Source organism: Globicephala melas, chromosome 5 (assembly GCF_963455315.2).
Source record: "Globicephala melas chromosome 5, mGloMel1.2, whole genome shotgun sequence".
In the NCBI taxonomy this organism is placed as follows: domain Eukaryota; kingdom Metazoa; phylum Chordata; class Mammalia; order Artiodactyla; family Delphinidae; genus Globicephala; species Globicephala melas.
This window is the reverse complement of record NC_083318.1, coordinates 12918856-12939969: the sequence shown is the minus strand read 5'-3', so window position 1 is coordinate 12939969 and position 21114 is coordinate 12918856. Positions and strand designations below refer to the sequence as shown.

At 35.1% G+C, this 21114-nt stretch overlaps 1 protein-coding gene across 2 annotated transcripts in view; it reads left to right on the top strand.

Annotated features, from left to right (window-relative positions):
* The window catches only part of C5H4orf33 (chromosome 5 C4orf33 homolog), a 90222-nt gene extending 75497 nt beyond the window's left edge, over positions 1-14725 (top strand). The window contains exons 11-12 of one of the 2 annotated variants that reach the window (XR_009563852.1): positions 12811-13009; positions 14475-14725. The gene's annotated coding sequence lies outside the window, so the exon portion shown is untranslated. Of the gene's footprint in view, positions 1-12810; positions 13213-14474 lie in introns of those variants that run through there. The other variant, XR_009563851.2, reaches the window with a different exon arrangement.
* Positions 14726-21114: the final 6389 nt, after the last annotated feature.

The following is a 21114-nucleotide window of genomic DNA, read 5'->3' as shown; positions in this document are numbered from 1 at the left end:
CCGCTCGCTGCAGCTAGAGAAATCCTGCACACAGCAACGAAGACCCAATGAAGCCAAAAATAAAATACATAAATTAAAAAAAAACTACTGAAAGGCTTATAGGACTGAATACAATATACCTTTGGCCCATTATTCCTCCCTCCGGTCTTGTTCCATGGGTAACTGCTTTCAACAGTTTTAGCTGCCTTTTCTAGTTTTCATATTTAAAATACTTGGTGTGTGTTTTGGTAATTCTTTTTAATCATTAAGAAAAGACACAGTAGAAGATGTATCTTTTTTCTAGTAGAAATACATTCAGGCATAAACTTTTTGTTGTCAAGGATATCTCAGTCAAAGAGTGTGTGCTAAGAAGGTCAAGATTAAAGGTTTGATGTATATGTTGGCCAGTTATTCTCTGTGTGGTCCATGAATATAGATTACAACCCTAACTTTTGTCATGACAGCTTTTCACATGTGTATTCTTTCGGTTTGAAACATCTCAGAAAATGGGGAAGCAAGGAAAAAACCAGAAGTCTGTTGTAAAATTGCTGACAGTGGTAGAAATATAGGACTTAGGAGCTGAAATAATGACCTGTCTATAAAAAGTGTAACACGCTATTGAGGAGTTCTCTTCCAGCTCTAGAAACAAAATTCTTAGCAAAGGACCATACCCACTGTATGGACAGTGGCCTTATCACTGGAGTTTACAAAGAATTGCTCACTCTATTAGGATGGCTTGTTTTACTTTGTTTTGTTATTTAAATTTTGGAGCAAGGGGAAATAAAAAGTGGTTCAAGATCTCTTGGCTATTTTATTTAAGAAAAAGTCATGGAAGACTTTTTTGAATTGGAGGACATTTGCATTATTGATCTTACATTGTAAAATATTTCCAAGACTGTTATTTAAAAGTGGTAGTGAGTAGAAAAATTTATAAAGACTAAGCGTTAGCAATTAAAAAAAGTAAAAGGTAGGAAAGAAGATAATTTCTTTTTAATGGTAAGAGAATAATTTGTTATTGGTCATTTGTTTCCCTCAGAACCGTGCCCAGATATAGTCCTATGTTTTTTAAAATATTATTTTATTGTGGTAAAAACAAAAAACATGAGATCTACCTTCTTAAATTTTTGAGTGTATAATATGTTATTGTTGACTGTAGGTACAGTGTTGTACTGCAGACCCCTAGAGCTTATTCATTTTGCTAAACCAAAACTTTATGCTTATTGATTAGTAATTCGCCATGTCACGTTCCTCCCGCCCCTGGATTTTACTCTTTGATTCTATGAAGTTGACTATTTTAGACACTTCATGTAAATGGAATCATACTACGTTTTTCTTTCTGTGACTGGCTTATTATTTCCCTTAGCATAATGTCCTCAAGATTCATCCATGTTGTAACATATTGCAGAATTTCCTTCTTTTTAAAAGTCCAAATAGTATTTCACTGTATGTATATACTACATTTTCTTTATTCATTCATGGCGGGGAATAATTTTAAGCAAAATAGCAAGACATACTAAAGATTGACTTATCTGTTGAATTTTCTTAGATCAGCACTGTCCAATAGAAATTTCTGTGATGTTGGAAAATGTGCTGTGTATGCTCTGCCCCAAATGGTAGCCACTAGCCACACGAAATGTGGCTATTGCAACTGAGAAACTAAATTTTAACTTTATTTAATTTTAATTAATTCAAATTTAAGTTTAAATTGCCAGGTGTGGCTAATGGCTACAGTATTGAACAGTGAAGTTCTAGAAAAAGTATCACATAGACAGAGGTATGACATCTTCTCTTTTCTTTTCTTTTATTATTTTTTAATAAGTGGCAGAGTGACAGTCAAACCCACTCTGGCTCTAGAACTCTTTTTTTTTTAATTAATTTGTTTATTTTTGGCTGCCTTAGGTCTTCCTTGCTGCGCGTGGGTTTTCTCTAGTTGCGGCGAGCAGGGGCTACTCTTTGTTGCAGTGCATGGGCTTCTCATTATGGTGGCTTCTCTTGTTGTGGAGCAGGGCTCTAGGTGCATGGGCTTCAGTAGTTGTGGCATGAGGGCTCAGTAGTTGTGGCTCACAGGCTCTAGAGTGCAGGCTCAATAGTTGTGGCACACGGGCTTAGTTGCTCCGTGGCATGTGGGATCTTCCCGGACCAGGGATGGAATCCATGTCCCCTGCACTGGCAGGTGGATTCTTAACCACTGCTCCACCAGGAACGTCCCCTCTTTTGTTTTAAATGTAATTGTACTTTTTGATCCTTAATGTGCTTGAGAAGACATGAATATAGCTAGCATTCCAATTGTGAAAGTAGAAAGGAGAGAAAAGTTATGAAAGGAATGTTTTAAAAAACCAACCTATGTATTGTTTGAGAATGACTTAATATAAAACATGCTGGTTTAATACCATTAAATTACATATACATGTGCATATAAATATATAAAATATGATAAAAATAAAAATTTAACATATGCATACTAAGCTACATAATATAAAGCTACCTAATATATATACTGCTAATTTAATACCATTAAACTGTGTGTTTATATACTTATGTTATAGATACATGATATATATTATATATGACAAAAAAGAATATATGTACTAAAATCAACTCTAGAAGATGTGGGTATCATAATATTAACGAAAATTAAGGGTAATTTGAAATTTTGGTGGTCTTGTGCACATTTATGCTATCTACCAATAAAGAATTCAGAGTAATTAAGATAGAGGAAAAAACAAGGGAGAGTGACGGAGGGAAAGACCCATTAAAACAACCTGGGTCTCTTGCAAGACAGGATACTGCTTGATAAAGTGTGAAGAGAGGATAGAAGAAGGAACAAAACAATTCTTGAAATCTGTCCTTTTGAGTATTTTGAGTTAGAATGAACCAGAATTGATAGAGGCCTGCTTTCACTAATGAGCATTTAATTGTCCTGTGCAATGTTCCAATAATGAAAATACATTAATTGACAATTGATATTCTTATAAAGTAAGACTAAAAGGATTGAGATAGAATTTTCTGCAATGTAAGTGATGAACATTGGAGTCAAATGGACATGGGTACAAACTCCGAGCCAGCTCTGTTGCTTAGTTGCTGTGTGACTTTGGATGAGTGACCTAACCTTTCTGACACTCAGTTTCCTTTATCTGTGAATTGGAGAGAATAAAAACAATCACTTCAAAGGTTTTTAGAGATGATGAAATGAGACAATGAATGTCAGACAGTATATTAAAAGTTTAGTGCATAGGATAAGCCTTCAAATTGTAGTTAATATTAACTATTGATGAAAATGTTAAAAGAAATATAAATTAGAGGAAGCAGAGCATTGCAAATTCCATGTGTTGCATTTCAAGTATGGTGATGAAAATATAACTTAGCAAATACTTTTGAAAAAGAGATACTATCCAAATAAAGATGAATGGAGGTATGGAAAATTCCTGAGGGAAAAGTGTGAAATTTATGAATTTGAAGTAAGGAGGTTATTAGAGAAGATGTGAAAATTTTATTATAATTTAAAATCTCAGGAGGAAGGTTATGGAAATGGAGAAAATGGTGCTTTAAAAAAAGAAGATTTATGGAGTGGGAAGGAAGCCTGAGTTGATAGGAAGTAGAAATGGAGAAAGTACTTGGTTGTAGAATGCACACATGTTTTTAGGCTTTCTGGGAACAAGGCAAGGAAAATAGTCCATCATGATCACTGAGGTCCTACATACAAAAAGGATAAACTCCATAAAAGACCTATCTGAAGGCTTTTTCCATACACTATAATATCCCAGTGATGAAAGAAGAAATTTTTAAGAAGTGGCAGGAAATCAGAAATCGATAAGACACATGTATGCTTTATATCTACTATATAAAGCGCTTTCTCCTAATTCATCTCCATAGTGTTCTCTTAAATCTTTTCTTGTTTGATTTCTAATAGGAAAACTCTACACTTGCAGCTCCTTTTTCTTATGTGTGTTTATTTCTCAGAATCTTGTATTTTGGTTTTTGTGTGTTGAAGTTATCTTGGTCAACAGATTTAATGGAATTTTCTCATTCTTCCTGATTTCTATACAGCATGTGACATTGATGATCATTTCTTTCTTCTTGAAATTCTTTTCAGACTCCTCCTATTCTCTGATTAGTCCTTTCTGATCTCATTATTTTCTTTAATTCCAGCCCTCCAAATATGTCTTCTCTTTGTTTCTGCTGTTAGGTCTCTTGTTTTTACATCCCCACTGTGACCATCTGATCCTCTTCCATGCCTTCAACCTTAATTTCTGTTCAGATTTCTCAAACATCTATATAACTGGGCTAAAGTTTTCTCCAGAGCATCAGTCCTACATTCCTATTAATGTTTACTGCGTATCTGCATCTGGGTATCCTGACAGCAACTCAGACTTAACATTACTGAAACTAACTTATCAGTTTCCAGGTCTTGGTTGTGCACCTCTATCTAAAGTTGCACCATTATTTTCTAAATCAGGCAGACAAGAAACTTCTGCCATCTTTGATTGTTCCATCTCTCTTGCCTGTTATATACAACCAGTTGCCATGCCTTGTAACTTTGCGGAGTTTTGCTATGCAGCGGTCCGTGAAGTAGTGTGAATGACCACTGAATGGAATTACTATATATTGAACCAAACGTAACAAATAGTGATTAGAAGGTCCATTAGAACCCTAGGCATTCCCTAATAGTAGGTTAGTCATGTGAGGGAATGAGTATTGGAAATAAAGCCTGGCTGGACCATAAAGTAGGAAGTTATGGAAGATGGAGAGAACAAACGGCCATGGGCCCAGGAAACTAGGCATTCACATAATCTCCAACCTCTTGACAAATGCAGCGCTTGAGCCATGCGTCTCAGAACAGGTGCCTCTGCAAAGCTTTGTTAGAGTTCTGTGAATAGCAATGTCTGTGTAAACATCTCTGAATATCCTAACAGATTCTCAGTGCTATTTGGATATGAATAGGACAAGAGAAAAACATTTAGTTAAAAATTACAGATATGATTTCTTTAATTTTCTTTTTTTTTCCCACTATAGAACATTTGAAAGGAAGTGATTTGAAGAGCAAGCTGGGCCTTTGTGATTGGCCCAAATAAAGTATAGTGTAGTGTTGTATTTTGTTGCCTTCCTGCTTTTAATAAATAGAGGCCACATTTTATCAGCTGTTTTCCTGAACCACACTACCTGGCATCTCAGGGTTACATTTTGGTCATTTGTTTTTTTTTTTTTTAACTCCCTTCCCTTCTCCAGTGGGTTGATAACAATATAGCAATGCCCATTTATGCAGTATCTTTTATTTTTAAGTAAAGCAAATGGATTTTTGCATCTTGCCTTACTGACAAGTTTGCAAATTACCAATCTTTGCTCTTTTTTCTCCCTCCCAATTTTTCATGGTGGTAATTAAGGACTGTAAATTTCACTTTATCATTTGTGTTAGGAATAGTAGCATAAATCATAGTAATAGCACCGTTCATTTCAGTAATGCCAGCCTGCCTGCAAATCACTTGTAAATTTGTTCCATGGCTGTACCTCTATCAAATTAATCAAAAAACCACCTGCATACATTTCCTGAGCTTATTTCGAAGGCTTAGTAACAGTGAGGAAGAAAGACCATTGCTGACCTTTGCATTTTTATTTATTTGTGAGCTCTGAATGGCTCGTGCATACATTTTCGTTTTGAACCCTGGCTAACATCTAACTGAGCATTGTATGTAATGCTTTTTTTTTTTTTTAAACACAGGTTGGGATTTGTGCCCCAAATAATATACCTGCCAGATCGTCCTACTGTGGTTCATACGTAGTAATAATAATGTTTGATTGGACATAAAATTGTATTCCATTTAAGAATTTGTGAGAAGTAATACTTTTCTGCTGAAAAAGGATTTTTCAAGTGAGCATAATTGTTTTCAACGTTGGGAAGTTAGGCAACAGTCACGCTTGTCCCCTGTACCCAGGAAGGTGATACCAATGTGTTATTCTGAATATGGAGGAAAAAAGAGAATCTTTCCTTATGTTCCTGCTTATGCTTTCTGGACAATAGCTAAGACAACTCCAGTTCAGGTGAGGCTGGCTCCAGTGCACTGTTTATATAACATGTTGAGTTCTATCCTGGATATAGTGTCTTCTTTGGGGGAACTTCCTGATGTACAATATTCATGTCCAGCTTACTTCTAACTTATTGATCCTGCCCTAAGAGGAGAAAGGAGAATTTAAATTTAGTAATGGCTTACTGTTAGTCTTACCCTGAGTCAAACATTCTTAGAGGAAAAAACACAGGTTATTTATTTTAATTTTACATTTTGGAATTACGAAGATGAGACAAAATCCAGTTCTAGAGCTCAGATAATAAAAATATAATAATAAACATGATTTATAACTTTATATTTTTATGTATACTTTCTGTTTCTGATATATAAGCTTGGTTTTGAGAAGTTATTACCTGTATGTGGACTCAGTATTTCAGTGAGTTTTCATTGTAGAGTCTTTAAGGTTAGCATAAGAAATCAGACATAAGTATAGGGGTCTTAACTTTCATAAACAGCTTGCTTTTGCATCTAATTAAAAAGATAATGACAAGGTTCCTTTAAATTCTTAGTAGTTATAGTATTTAGTTTTAGTCTCTGTATATTTTCCACTCTAGTCTCTACTGTTTAAATAGTCTATATTGAAGACTTCACACTTGTGAAGTTGGAATAGTCTTTTGAGCAAATCCACTCACTATTTTTTCTATTCTCCCTGGATGAACGTGTAATTGGCAATAATTTACTTCAAAGAAACTCTTTTATTAGAAAAAGAAGACACAAAAGCAACAGATGGCCTTGAATCTTGCTATTCTCTAAAGAAATTAAAGAAATAAAGAAGTAAATATTTTATTTCTATGTAGCAGAATCAGAAAGCCCAGAGTGAGTTTGATATATTTTGAAATACTGTTAAATAATTCTTTCAGTAACCGTTTTATAATTTAGTTCTAGGTATATATGCAATAATTCTCGTGGAGAAAAAGCTTTGGAAATCAATGGATTAAAATATCAGGAAATTAAGTAGAGGTTTTAAAGAGTGACAGTTCTGATTACTATGGACTCTTTCATGTGTGTGGAAGAAGCTAGTCTTGAAAACATCTGAAAGCATACCCACAAAATAAATATTTTTTATCTGTAGATCCATACATTAAAAATATATTTGTAAATGTGTTTATAAATATGTATAAGATTAAAGCATTTTTTCATTGTCTAGTGTTGCAGTAATCCACTTTACCTAATATGAGAGAGAATAAATTAAAATTAATTTAGCCACAGGGAACCTTTTTAGCCTGTTGGATTTACTCTACTTATGAGACTGTAAAATATTTTAGTGTTACTTCTTAAGGATAAAAGCAATAAAATTAAATCTTGAAAGCCATCACATTTCATTTAGCAATAAACCAGTGATTAACTGATAGGTTCTCAAAGATGGTGGAATAATGACCTTTCCTTCTACTCCTTTCACCTCTATTCTCTTCTAAAATAAATCATTTCCAGACTGTCAGCAAGCATGAGAAACTTCTAGCTAAAGACCTTTCTCTCTTGAAGACGCTGAAAAGAGGGGCTTAGAGTGAAAAGTGCCATAACTACAATAGTAAGCGCATTCTACCAAGGATAAATAACAATTGCAAAGCCTGACAGTGAAGAGTACAGAGAGGAATTCAAGTGGCTAAACCTCAAATAAAGGATTATCCTTGTTTGTGAGGAATCTGTTCCAGTAAGAAATCGATCTAGGAACCACTGCATACAAAAGCAGCTGGGCAGTTTTTTGAGCTATGGGGAAACTGCCACTGAGACCAGTAATCGTAACTGGGCAGTGACCTGCCAACAGGTCTTCAGGCCCCAGCAATAGACCTTTTTCTGTACAGTTACTAGGCCCTGAGTCTGTTTATTTAGAGAGCAGCTGTTCTAAATCAGTGACACTCACACTGTCATTAAAATAAATCTGGTACTATATTTTTTACAGCTCTATTAATTTTACCATTTAACTTTCTACTTTGTAAAAGCGGAAAAATGAAAACTGAGAGCTGTGAGTATATTGTTTGTTAAGTAGATGCTAACCGGATTAAAATCCCATCAACAGTTGTAGTGGTAACTGAAACAAAGTGACAGATTTAACACTGCTGTCTATTTGTGTGTCAAATAGAGTTAAATGTTTTGCTGAATTCTTAAAATGGTTTGGCTCTGTAGTATCTAGCATAATCAACACTGAAAATTGGAGCACAATTTTGTCTGAATATGTGGAAAAAGGTATGTGCACTTGAGGATCAAGAAAATTGCCACTGAAAGTGGTATGTTAAAAAATGGCTTTGGGGCTTCCCTGGTGGCGCAGTGGTTGAGAGTCCGCCTGCCGATGCAGGGGACGTGGGTTCGTGCACCGGTCCGGGAAGATCCCACATGCCGCAGAGTGGCTGGGCCCGTGAGCCATGGCCGCTGGGCCTGCGCGTCCGGAGCCTGTGCTCCGCAACGGGAGAGGCCACAGCAGTGAGAGGCCCGCGTACCAGGAAAAAAAAAAAAAAAAATGGCTTTGATTAATGAAAACAAAGTTAGTTATTTGAATATATTTGTTAGGCAGAAATGAATTCATTCATTCATTCTTTCATTCATTCATTTACCAGACTTTCACTGAGTACCTTTTGTGGGCCCGGCTCTGTGTTAGGGGCAAAGGATACAAAGTCAAATAACGTGTAGTCTCTGCTCTCTTGGAGCTTTTGCTCCAGTGACATGTATCCACTTTTTCAAAATGTTTTGTTAATTTAGTTAATATTGATTGGATTTCTTAAAAACAAGTTTTCTCCAAATTTTTTTTGGTATATGTTTTCTTTATATCTACTTTAAATATCTCTGCTTCTGTTTTGGAATAAAAAAATAAAAAGCAGAGCAAAACAAAACAACAAACAACACCAAGCCATGCTACTACACTGGGAGTCTTAGCTCCGAAAGGAAGAACCTCCTTAGCTCCGAAAGGAAGAAAAAAAATTTTTCTTCTATGTTAGAAACTATACCTTTTCTTTGAGGATGGTTCTTTAGGTTAGAAGTTCATTGATACACCAGTGCCACCTGCAAAATCTGCTACAATGTTAATAAACTAATACATTTCACATTTTTAGCTGTAGGTATACAATTTTATGGGGCATTATTATACAGGTTTAAATAAGAAGAATTTGGTCTTTATGTGAGAGCCATTACAATCCTTCCCAAATAGTAAATATTACTATTTGAAGAAAGAAAATAGGCTATTAAACTGCGTTGAAGTCATCAATGTCAACTTTCAACTTTTCTGGCTCAGGTTTACCTGTATTTAGTATTATGAGTTCTACTCTGATTGAACACCCTTGGCATTATGTATGGGGCTTGATAAATATGGGGATTCACCGGCTGATTCATTCATTCAACATTTACCACGTACAGGGTGTTGTTCATGTGGCTGGGGTTATATGTGTGAAAAAGACCGTCAGAGCTCCTTCCTTCAAGGACCTCACATTCCAGGGGAAGTCTTGACTAGCAAAGAGTTCAGGTGGGGAAAATCCTAATGATTCTGTCCACAGAATGAACTGTCTATCTTCAGGGAATGAAACACTGCAGTGTGGGACTTAATAGCTCATACATTATTCTTTTAACTGATACTTAGTGTGCATCTACTGTGTGCAAGGCACTGTTCTAGGCATTGGATCTTCTCTTAATATTCAGATTTAGGAGATCTTGAAAGGCTCCTAGGAATTTGTATTTTTCTAAATACCTTACAATCACGCAATTTTTTTAAAATGACCACTTTAATCAATTCCTCTCAAATATAAATGATCTTGGCTAGGTTTGTAATAAGAACTATGTGACAGAAAATTCACAGTGGGAAGCAACAGCTAGTACACTATGATGATGCCTTCTATTATGTGTTGCTAATTGATAGAAGACTATTGTAATCTTTTTTTTTTTTTTTGGCCACGCTACGCGGCTTGTGAGATCTTAGTTCCCTGACCAGGGATCAAACCCTGGCAGTTGAAGCACAGAGTCCTAACCACTGGACCACCAGGAAATTCTCTATTGTAATCTTAATCAGGCAAAGTTGATGGCCAAGATGGTGTTTCAGGAAGAATGTTGAAGAGCTTCACTTATTTTCTTGCTGGAATGAAAATCTATCCTAGTTACAAAGAAACTGTGCAGGAATGCCTCAGTGAGAGGCAAAGCTTTTCTCAAACAAGCTTCTCTGGTTCTACTCAAATGCTTAAACAAGCCCTTCTGCGACATTGCAGAAATAGTCACCATAAACCTTGAAGAGATTGTCCTGCAATATTTTGAGGACCAGATTTTAATGTGGCTCCTGAATCAGGTTTAAATTTTTCCAATTAAAAAAATAATAAACCATGAGCAGTTCAGCAGGAAAAACAAGTAGGGTTTGAGAGGGTAGGTGGAAGGCTGATGATGCTGCAGTTGGGGAGTCAAGGGAGCTCTCTTTTGTGGTAACACATAAATGGCACATTGGTTCCCTCTTGCAGCTACCATATGGAATCTTTTGCTTCACCACTTAGAGCAGAATTTAAAGAAATTAGCAGCAGAATATCCAAATGTTGGGAGGTAGAGGAAGGGAAGGGCTGGGGGTGGGCGAAGAGCACAGAAATAGCTACTTCAATCTATGACAAGCACGTTTACAGTTTTTCTTAGGATCTTGCCTGCTGCCTAATATAACAGGAAGGTCACTTTGACAGAGTCACTTTGAGAAGCAAGAAAGATGATACTGTGAATAATTAAGGATGTTAAATCAACCACGGTCATACAGTTCCCTTTGAATATACTCATTTATTCATATATTACTTGGCCTAATGCTCATTAGTCATTCCACAAATGTTAAGTGTGCTAGACAATGGGAACATGTTGGTGTAGAAGGTGGGCATCCTCTTTGACCTCTTAGAATTGTACTCTTCTCAAGCAGAAGGGAATAGCAGATGGTGAATAAAAAGGTTATTCAGCTGGATAATGATTTACTGCTATAGTCTGGGTTCTAAACATAAATCAGTTTTTCTGCAGTGCTTTCAGCAAATCAAAAACGGCATCCTGTTCTTCTCTTGGTAAATGGTAAAGGGATTTAAGATGATTGCCTTAGGTGTCTGCTGTTACTCAAGAGTCGCTTTTATGCATGTAGCTAGAATATCAGCTCTGTGAGGGCAAGGACTTTGTTTTGTTGACCCAGTATGCCCAGTTCCTTGAAAAGTGTCTGTCACATGGCAGGCATTTAATAAATACTCATTGAATGACAGTCCAGAGCTTAATAAAGTCAGGAATTGATTTAAGTTTCTTGATATAGAAGCAAGTGGAATGAGGAGAAGATAATGGTGTTCTATTTAGATCCTAACATTTGTTGAAGCTCAGTGGGCTCAGATCTTTATAAAAATATCTTTTTTTGAAAATGGCTTTTGGAAAAATGGCATCCGTATGATACACTTAGCATGTTAAAATGAATCAAGAAATTATAGTCATAATGGAGAACTCTTAGGAATTTCTGTTTTGAAAGTAGGTCAAGCAAGTTACTCAAATTCGTCCTGGCCGCAGAATAGTATATTGTATTCCATTAATTTGACAATGGACCCTTTATTTTTATAGTGCTCTTAAAAAAAAAAAATTCTAAAAGGGAGACAACTATTGGCAGCTCTATGGAGTTACAGTAGAGCTAGTTCCCGAGCATCCCTGGATAAAATTCCTCACATACTTTCTTCTCTAGATGCAGAGTAGACTGTCAAGGGAAATGACTGTGATCAGTGGAATATGTTTATCATAGATTATCATAGATTTTGGCTTAGTCTCTTCACAGAGGTTGTCAGTTGTCCTGTGGACAACACTGTTACAGCAGTTCTCCGAACAGTTTTTAAAAATTGAGTTTTCTCAGTCTCTGAGGGAGAGCAGAGAGGGTAATTTGGCTCTTGACCAGCACTTTTTCCAAATGGGTAATTTTTAGAATGGGATTGTCAGTGATTCTGGCCAACTTCAGTTGATATTAGATTCTTCATTAGGGTTGACAGGATCTGTCTGGGAACGGGGAAGGAAGTCTACGGGGAGATAATCTAAGTAAAAAAGGAATCCAGTATTCTCTATCTGGGACATGGATTGTTTCCAAAACCTATCCCTTTTATGCCTTATATTAATAAGCATTAATGAGATGAACCATTTAGAAAGGTAAAAATTGATGTCAGCAAAAAATTTCTAAAAACTTACTTACAAAACTGATAAAATAGTTGTTGATGAATGAGTGAACGTGACCAATATAATAAATATGATCAGCTTCTGAAATGGTGACAAAGAATGAAATAATTAACTCGAGCAGGTAGGGGCATATGAATTCCATTAGAACTTGTGTCTGTGATTCAGGTCAGGTTCCTTGGGCTAAGGTGACTGCTTAACAGGTCTCCATAGTCTGGGTTTGCCTGCCAGGGATCAGCATAGATATTAACAACTACAATAAATTTAGGGCTAATGAGCAAACAAAGCAGTTTCCGTTGCTTTTCCTTAGAGCTCCAAGCATGAAGAACCAGTGTTTAGGTCAGCAGTATCATTATGCCCTTATAAAAATTAGCTGTTTGTACAAATTGAATCTGACATTTTATATGTTTTATAGAAGACCATAAATACTTTCAACTTTTTATAAATAATAAAACTGTGAATGGGGTGAATACTCAATGGCATTACTAATGGGTCTTCAACTTAGGAACCATGACTGACAAGCTTGCCTTACAAAGCAATTATATCATTTTTGTCTAATTTAAACTTTGGTTCTATTTGTTTAATGCATTAAATCTGCCAGTTGAAAATTATTGCTGTTTTGATTATTTCCTCCTAACTATGAAAGTAAGAGCCAAGTTCACAATTTAAACTCAACACTACCTGGAACCAGTGGAGTGGGATTATATTTCTTCCTTGGGAATATTTTCCACGTGGTATTGATAAAATGAATTCATATGCAATTCATGGATCAGGGATTAGAAGAATTTATGAAGCCCTCTATTCAATGCCACATGAAGAGATGGAAGATGGACAAGGCCTAACTTGTAAGTATGCAAATAATTTGACTATATATTTACTTTCAGGCTTTACCTACAGTGAGTTGTGAGAGGGAGATAAGAGCTTTAACAACAACTCCTTACATTTTTTTATATCCCAGAAAGATTTTCATTGCATTTCTGATAATTAGAATAAGTAGCTCTATTCACAAATAGTGAGATTTTTACCAAATTTATTTTAAAATATTTTCTGGTTTATATTTTAAGAGCTAATTGGAATTGAAAATGCCAAGGAACAATTGTAAATTAAGCTTTCTAAAATGTAGAATTAAATCTACCAAGTAACCTTTCTTGTGTATTTCTCAGCCCTCCCTAACTCCAACCCCAAATCCAAACATGGTTCTTTTTGCAAGTATTCCCTATGTATTATATTTTATAAATATTTGAGATTTTTGTTTTGATACCTGTTCATTTCAGATGCTATGCATTTTGAGGGGAAGATAATGTAAGCATTCATCATTTTTTTCACAGTGCCTAAAATTAAAAAAACTACACATAACATTGTTAATCAACTACACTCAAACTACACATAGCATTGTTAATCAACTATACTCCAATATAAAATTAAAAAGTTAAAAAAATAAAAAAATACACATACATGTAAAATTATAAATATCTAAGTATGTGTAACGTATACTTATATAGTTTTTTGTATTCTTTATGTATAGCACAGGTGAATTATTTTCAGCATTTTTGTTTGACCTACTTTTTACACTTTAACAACTCTGTCATTTTGCATCAACTCCTACATAATTGGAAATGAATCTACATAGCAGTCACCTTGAATCAGCTTCCTTCAGGCTGTACTAGGCACTGTACAGGACTGTACGATTTCTGTTTGCTTTTATGAATGATAGTAGTAACATTGCCGCTGGTAGTAAAAGCTTGCATACTTTGATAATACATAGGTAAAGCTCATTTTAGAGGAGTGTTGTATGACTGAAAGTACTTAATTAGTATACAGTATTTCTGTGTGAGTTGAGCGTATTTCGTAGTAATCGGGGACTCACAGAAACTACCAATAAGACATGAGAGGATACCTTTATTATTGCATGGCGAACCTTGGATTCATACCATCTTCACATGTCTTAAAATGTGAATTCAACAAACTGCTCATATAAACTTTTTTCAGTGAGATTTGAATTAAGAAAAAAATATATGTATATATAATCATTAATTAGCATAGAAATAATGGTTTCTCACTCCTCAATGAATATTGTGGCAAGTTCTGTACTTGTATACATAAGAAAAATTATACATGTATGTAAAAAAAGATGTAATATGTTATTATAAATATCATTTTAAAATAAAATAATAGATACGTTAATGAGCAATGTTTAAAGTAATTAAAGCATGGATATGTTTTTCTTTTAAATTTTATTTAATGAATAAATAAAACCATGGCTGTGTGTTGAATACTTAAAATTTGAATTTTTTTCTATGTGACCTGAAGCCATCGCCTCGAGTATTTCAAACCTTTCAACTTGAAGTGGATTATGGGAAACAACTGGGAGAAGCCAGACTCAGAGCTGTGGAAGGAGCTTTGCTGTGATCCTTTACCTTCTGACAACACAGGTTATAGCTCGTAACGAAAAGCACTTAACAAATAGAATTCCATGTACCACCACCTTTTGGCCTCAGTTGGACAGCTGAAGTAAAATCATTGTCTGCTACCACTGTAAATGTTCCAACAACATGCTAGAAATAAATCATCTAATTGAACATGACTCTTCTGCCGTATCTTTTACTAATAATGTTTTTTTTTTAAATAAACGATAAGAGAAAATAATTGTTAGGGTGCTTCTTTCCCATCAACTCATCCTTTCTGGCAAGTTTTCTTTTCCCTGAAATAGATCTTTGGAAAATCAAGAAAGAACATGAGATGTTTCTGTTAAAATTCCAGTGATACATTGCATAGTGTTGAGACCTGAAGTAGAAAAATGAACAGCTGTAAATTTTGCCCTAAGGACATTTCAGTGCTTTGAAAACATGGAGGTGAATATTATAGCTTCTAATCAATGTTACACTTTAATACATTATTTAATTTCTAAATATGACAATTTTCTTGTAGGGGTGGCATTGCAGGTCATCTGTCAGAATAAGTGTTAACTTAACCTAAAATACTCTGAGCAATATTGATTGAGTGAACTAGAGTAAGTCCATTAATCATTACATCATTAAATTATTGGGCACTTGGATTCAGGAATGTTTTGTATGTTAAAGGTATATCTAGTCTTCTTTGTCCAGCTACCAACACTTTCACTGACTCTCTGAGGAACCAATTTATTTATATAGCAATAGTTATATTTATCTGTATATATGTTTATATATAATATATATTTATTTATATATATATTAATATATTTATTTATTTATATACCAATGGTTGATTTTGAGACCTTCAGCTTAAAGATAGACTGTTTCTTTTCCTTATCAGCCTTTGAATTTGGGTGGCATGGAAAAGAAGAGGAGGAAAATAGCATAAATGCTGGCCAAGGATTCTTGTGTTGCACTGGAGTGAAGTGGAATCTGATCCTGAGAAATTTGCCTGTCCTTTTGTTTGCCTCTCTGAAAACAGTTTAGATTACTTATAAGTTAAATCCTTGTTTAGTTAAAACTTGTTCTAAATAACACTCTGTAGTTCTAATCTTGTGGCAACATCACATTCAGTTCTGGGGATTGCAAAAGTGAATATCCTTAACAAAACAAACGATGACAATAGCAAATAAACAAAAACTCAAGAGAATTTAATGAATAGCAACTTCACTTGGAAACTTATATGAAGTACTCAAGTCCTGAAAGAATGAATGAAAAAACAAATTCCATTATTTCTGAACTCTTATTATGGTAAGCCAGTTCTGTTATAAATCTCAAAATTCCCAACACTTCATATTTCAGTTTGAAAACATACTATAGTTTAAATATATAGTGCAGTGAAATTCAAGTGTGAAACCTCCCCCTCCAGACCACCAGCCTTCCTAGCTGGAGTGAAAATAGCATATTCTCAGTTCCTGATTCATCAAAGTCCGGTTTTCAGGTGTTTTGATGATTAAATCTGGTGAGAGGCCATCAATTTTATACAAAGGTTTCTCTGTAGGGCTGCCTTGTCATACACTTCTGTAAATGGGAGTTTGGGAACTTTAAATGAAAGAGTGTGAAGTTTTCTTTGTGAGGGTTATTAACTGAGGGACTCTGGACTAATTTAGCAACCAGGTCTGTTCTTTCAGCCATAAGCCATGCTGTCAGAGAAACTTAATTACACTTTATAAGTGGGATGCAAATGAGTTGTGACACTACATCATTTCACATGAAAGGTTCATTACTTACATTAACTTGCACAATGCTTGCTCCTAAACCTAGACTCATTACAATATTCCTGGGAATTTTTTTTTTAAACATAGCTAAATAGAAGTAGGGTTTTAACTTTTAATAGCCTGTTTCTTTCTTAATATTTAAGGCTACAAATGTTCACTTTATTAAATGATTATGAATTGAGCTACTAGATACATGAATGTATTAAGGCTGGCAGGAAAAAAATGTTCAGTCTGCTCAACTGCACATTCTCAGGACCAGATTATTCTTTAAAGTAACTTTATATCAGTAACTTCTTTAGCATTGATATCCATGGCTTGAAACAGGAAATTTAACAAGCTTTAAAATCAGAAGTCTGAGGAATTTTATCCTTAGAGCTTAACAGATTTTTTTCTGAGGATCAGTTGGGTGATTTGGGGTGAGGAAATACATAAATGTAAACGTAAAAACAGGTTTCATAATGATAATTGAAAGCTTAAGCGATAGGGATAAATCAGTCATGACTTATGTGACAAGGTGTTAGGACAAGTACAAACAATACATTTGATCCTATTCTGAAGAAATAGTCAAATGGTCCTGAATTCTAAGGGGAGAGAGAGTTCATTTTAGATTCATCCCTCTATTCTCTGATGTGGTAATAGAGTTTTAGGGAAAATTAGTTGTTTCTTCTTAACATAATCAGTCACATAATCAATGAAGAGTGCTTGACAGTTGTTCTCAAGGATAGGTAGTAGTAGGAAAAACAACAATAGCAAACTTTTGTCACCTGTTATGCTCTTGGCAAAGTCCTAAGCACTTGTATTAGCTCATGAGCACTTTACTTGTATTAGCTCATGTAATACACACAAAAACCCTATGAGGCAGGTACTGTGTCCCCATTTTAGAAATGACAAAACTGAGAAAGTTAAGCAAGTCGCCCAGAGTCGCACAAGTATGAGAGCCAGGATTCAAACCTACTCAGTCTATTTTTAAAGCCCATGCTTTTTAACCACTATGGCATACTACCCAAGTTGTACAAGGGATTTTTATATTTATTAAATATAATAGAAAAAAATGTAAATAAAGGAATGATGCGATCCAAGGAAATCATAGTGGAGAACAGATCTTTATTCTGTTAATTGAGGAACATGATTTTTTTAAAAAATTGAAGTACAGTTGATTTACAGTGTTGTGGAGGAACATGATATTTTAGTGCTATCACACTGTTTATTCAAGTAAGTTCCTAGGGGTTAGAGTCAAAGATTCATTATAATTTAATATACCAACCACTAGATGCTGTTTCATTTTAAGGCACATGTCTGTCTTTTTCCCAATGAGTAGTTCATGGTATTTATTACAAATAGACTTTGATATCAAACTGGAACAGATTTGGAAAAGCGAAATATATTCTTCATTTGTAAAATTATAGAATAAGTTAAAATCATGTAATGCATTGAGCTGTTTCACTATAATTTAATACACTGAAATTGTAGTTTATTAACTAGTACTCTGGTGTTTGAAAGAATTATACAATTTTTAAATCCAGATTTACCTCCTCATATCATAACATGACCATTCCACCTTTTAAGTGTTAGGAAATCTGCTCCTAAATTGAGGATAATATGTATGCAATGAAATTTATACTCCCTGTTGTGCTAGTTATCAGTTTATTGCCTCTCAGCTTCAAATCCATCCTGCATTGCCTGCTCTGCAATGAAGAAGCTGGATCCTATAATCATTTCTTACTTTCAACAGGCACAGTGTTAAGCTAAGACAATAGAGGGCAGTGGGGAGACATTGTAGGAGGAAAGAGTTTCTCTTCCTGTTTCTGGTATTTTCTCTTTGTCTTTTATTTGCTGCTTCTACATGGCTTCCAGCAATGCATGAAAGGAAGAAGCATCCAGGTGCACCCCACCCTAGCTATACTCCTAAAGCATCCAATTTCTTGGGGAACATGCATTCCTGGCCCTCATCAGGTGACCATCTCATTGCCAATGCGAACACTACGCCCCCTGACCGAAATGTTCATGAAAATGCATCTGAAGTTGGAGAAGAATATTAGCATTTTAGAGGTAGAAGAAACCTGAGGAGTCATCTAGTCTAAACCTCCCTTTTTGTGGGAATCCAGAGAGGTTTATTCCATGTGTTGTCACACCTTTTATGTAGCATGTAGCACTTTTAAATCTTCCCTTTCAGGGTTTATATTTAAGTAATGATACTATTTATAATTACTTAAAACATTCAATTTGAATTGCAAAGGAGCTTTTAGTTATCTTGAATTTTAATGGGTATTTATTGACTTTCTACAAATTCTCCAAGTGTTTCATGGACTATAAGAATAAAAAAGAGACACTTATTTTCTAAGCTAAAACAAAATATAAAACCGCAATGAAGCAATAAACCAAGATAGAATATGATAAAACCAGAAGAGTTATGAAGAAAGAGACTGGAGATCATATTTGGGGAATAAAGAGTGCTTTCATGAAGATGACAGACATATTAAGAGACCTTGAAGAATGGGTAGGGTTTGAGAGTTAGACTTGAGGAGTAGGGAATAAGAGTATATGGATGGTTTAAAGCATAAACAAAGGTTCAGAGGCAGAAAAATGTTTCACATGAGGACGTAAAATGCCTTCCAGCTTGTGGGCATAGGCTAGTTATGGGAGAATAGTGGGAAAAGTTGGCAAAATTACTGATTTTTGAATTCTTGTAGATCATGACACATGGTATTTCAATAAAAATCAAGAAAATGTAAGATGAAATGAGTTGAATAAATGAGTTAATTATATTCATATAAATTCAAATACATTAATAAATTACATGAATTAAATAATAGACCTTTGAAAGAAACCAAATTCTTCATCTTTGGCCTCTGAAAAGAACTTTAAAAAGAGCTAAACCATTTTGGATATGACATTAATATAAAGATTTCTCACTGAATCATATATGAAAAATTTGGTTTCATTTTTAGTAATCCTAAAATTATCTTCTTCATCATTGAATTGAATGTTAAACATTATATCCAGTAAAAACAATTTAAATGGCTTGGTTTTTTTGGTTGGTAGGGATTAGATAACCTAAACAGCTTTCAGTTATTAAAAACCTCAAAATACTACACAGAACATAACTGTTCATTTAAATGTCCACAGATGAATTTGAAAAATCCCAACGGAGATAAATGATGAGGAAACAAAGCCCCAGCTGATGTGGCAGCTGCCTTGGGAGGTGGGAAGGGGGGGGTTGGTTCCATCTCTCAGTTATCAAGAATTGGAATTGAATGGCCCTGTAGGAACAGAAAACGGCACTGTGTATACACGAATCAGGGAGTTGAGAATGAAATAGAAGGTAGTTCCGGTTCCGACGTGCGGATCTCCGTTCCTGGTGTTAAGTTGTCACGGTTGGTGGGCAGTAACTGAGCCAAGATTCTGCGGGAGTCTGCTGGCTCTTTGTTAGACTGCCCAGAGGACCATAAGTACTGCTTCACGCAGGCAGTTTGAAAATAAAGTTCCAGATAAACAAAAGCTCTTTCAGAAGGATAATGGAATCCCAGTGCATCTAAAGTGTGGGGTAGCTGATACCCTCCTGTATAGAGCCATCATGATTCTTACATTTGGTGGAATAGCGTATTCCATATATCAGCTGGCTGTGGCTTCATTTCCCAAGAAGCTGGATTGATTTCACTTTATCCTCCCAGCAATCAGTTGGTTCAACTCCATTCAGCTCTCTGTGGGCCAGTATCTGATAACTGACTGAGTTCTTCTTTGGGGATCAATATTTATTGACATGGACTAACTGCCACCAGTAAAGCAGTCTTTACCATGAAAAAAAAAAAGGAAATGGAAAATAAAATGAAAAACTATGGAACAGTTGCAACACTAGTGAATAAATCAAGGGTGAACTGGACAAATATCTACTCACTGGCACAGAGAGTCAGCTAAGCAACTTACCTGTTTCAGTCTGAGCTGGGAGTTGGGGTAGCAGAATTCTCCTCTGAGAGTTTATGAATGTGGGCCCACCTTCACATTCATTATGAGAATGCATAAACAAATTTTGTCACATTCATTAAAATAGAACAATTAAAATTATGAGTTATAGCCAAATAATCAGTGTAGATAATCTCGAAAGTATAATATATGTATAGTGTAAGTACAGTATGCTACTATTTTATAAAGAATAGGCACATGCAAGATGACACATTGTATACAAATACAGAGTTTATAGGTAAAATTATAAGAACATGGTTGGAAATAATGGCTTTCAGATAATGGCTATTTTGAGAGAGAAAAGGAGATGAATGGAATTTTTTCTTAAATTGAGTGTGTTAAAAAATGCTTAAAGCAGAGAATTTAGGTGATACAAACAAACTTTATTAACACTTGAGGAAGCAGACCGTCTGTATTCAGAAAACTGCAAAATGGGGTGGAAGGCAGGAAGCTGTTATGGGATAAAGAATAAAGGACAAGGAAGCAAGGAAGAGAAAAATAGAAAATATCTAATTGGCTGGAGCCACATAGTCAACCTTGTTTGGCGTGAGAAGGGAAAAGGAAATAACTATAGAGCCCAGAGTTGGCTTCGTGTTTGGGGATTGGCTGACTGGCTATACTGCATTTCTGGTCAAGTGGAACATTTACAGGGACAAGAAAGTTCACCTAAGTTTCAATTTGCTCACTTGGTACCCAAGGCAGGAGCAGCTCCATCTTGGGCCTAGAAAGTTATTATAATAGGTGGTAGATGTTTATTATATCCTTACTTTTTAATATAGCTGAAATATTTCATAATATTAATTAAAACAACTAATGACA